The sequence below is a fragment of the Elephantulus edwardii genome, unplaced genomic scaffold, assembly GCF_000299155.1.
Source record: "Elephantulus edwardii isolate Elephantulus edwardi_28Jun2011 unplaced genomic scaffold, EleEdw1.0 scaffold00107, whole genome shotgun sequence".
NCBI lineage: Eukaryota > Metazoa > Chordata > Mammalia > Macroscelidea > Macroscelididae > Elephantulus > Elephantulus edwardii.
Genome location: NW_006399857.1, coordinates 718,244 through 719,914, shown reverse-complemented (window position 1 = coordinate 719,914; position 1,671 = coordinate 718,244).

Below are 1,671 nucleotides of genomic sequence, written 5' to 3'. Positions count from 1 at the left end.
CAAGATTTTTGTGGCCAGAAATTTGGAACTGCTTAGCTGAATCCTTTTGGTTTGAGGTTTGCGTAAGGTTGCAATCAAGATGTCGAGTGGGCTGTAGTCTCGCCTGAAGATTTGGCTGGGGTTAGATGATCCATTTATAAGATGACTTACATAACTGGCAAGTTTAGTGCTGGCTATTGGCAGAGGTCTTGGCTTCTTGCAATGTGTATTTCTCTCTCTCAGTACTTAGTCAATCTGTATGCTGAGCAAATAATTTGATTGTTGTTGTTGTTGTTAAGTGCTGTCGAGTCGCAGGGGACTCATAGCGACCCTATGAAGGAGAGTCCTCAACACTTGTGTGTCTCTCATCCTCTCTCCAGGTTTGTAGGGTTTCTGGAGGCAAGCTATTAAGGAAGTGGATGCCGTTCCTGCTTCCAAAATCATTTGATAAACTAGACTTTATTAAGAAGGGTGTGACATCAGGATTGGAGGAAGGGTCATCAACAACCATATACAGATGACCAGATCTGTGCCTGCTGAAAGAGAAGAGAACCCGAAGGGCTTGCTGCAGATGGTCAAGGACTGCAAATTCCAATATTCAATATTACATCTCAACATCAAGAAAACAAAAATCTTCACCAATGGACATGATAGAGGGAGAGAAGATTGGAATTGTCAATAATTTCATCTTGCTTGGATCCACTGATAGGAGCAGTCAGGAGACAGGAAGATGTATAGAACTGAGAAAATCTGCTGTAAGAGATTAGCTCCAAAGTTCTGAAGAGCAATGATATCAGTTTAAAGAAAAAGGTACATCTAATTCAAGCCATGGTCTTTTCAATAACCTATTATGTATTTGTGAGCTGGACAAATAAGGCTGGATAAGGCTGACAGAAGAATTGCTTCATTTGAGCTGTGGTGTTGGAGAAGAGTACTAAATATCCCATTGTGGTGTTAAGGGTTTATTATTCAAAATGGCTTTCTGAACATTGACACGGTTTTCCATGTGGAGGGGGAGAGGAATATTGGAATAGGGTATATTAGTATATCCCCAAGAGAATTGGCTAGTCTTGCCATTAAATTGAGCCAATTTAATAGCAGAATTTGAGAATCTCATCACCAGTGAAGAAAAAGCAAGAGAATGTGGGACACAGCCTTTGAGGAGAGAGATTCTTGCACCAGTTAGACCCATAGGAGAGTGGCAGCACCTGCAGCAGAGAACCAGAGATCCCACATAAGACAGGGCTGGCTTTGAGACTGCTATACCATGTAACCAGAGCTACGAGCCTGCCTCAGTTTTTGAAAGACTAGATGAAGAGTCATAAATGGCAGGACTGAAAATTTTGTAACATTGGCGAAAAACGGCATGGCAAAACAGATAAGTCTCGGAGAAAGTGCAACCAGAATGTTCCTTGGAGGCAAAGATGGTGAAGCTTCGTCTCACGTATTTGGATATGTTGTTGTTGTGTGCCTTTGAGTCAGAACCGACTCATAGTGATCTCCCAGCAAGTTTTCAGAGGCAGTAAATCACAGAAAGCGGGAGTGGCATCCACTTCCTAAAGAACATGCTTCTGGAAATCTATAAACTTTGAGAAACGATAGTTATAGAAAGGCTTCAGGTCTTTTGTTCATAGGGTTGCTATGAGTCATGCTTGTCTTGATGGCAATCAACAACAACAACAACAACAACAA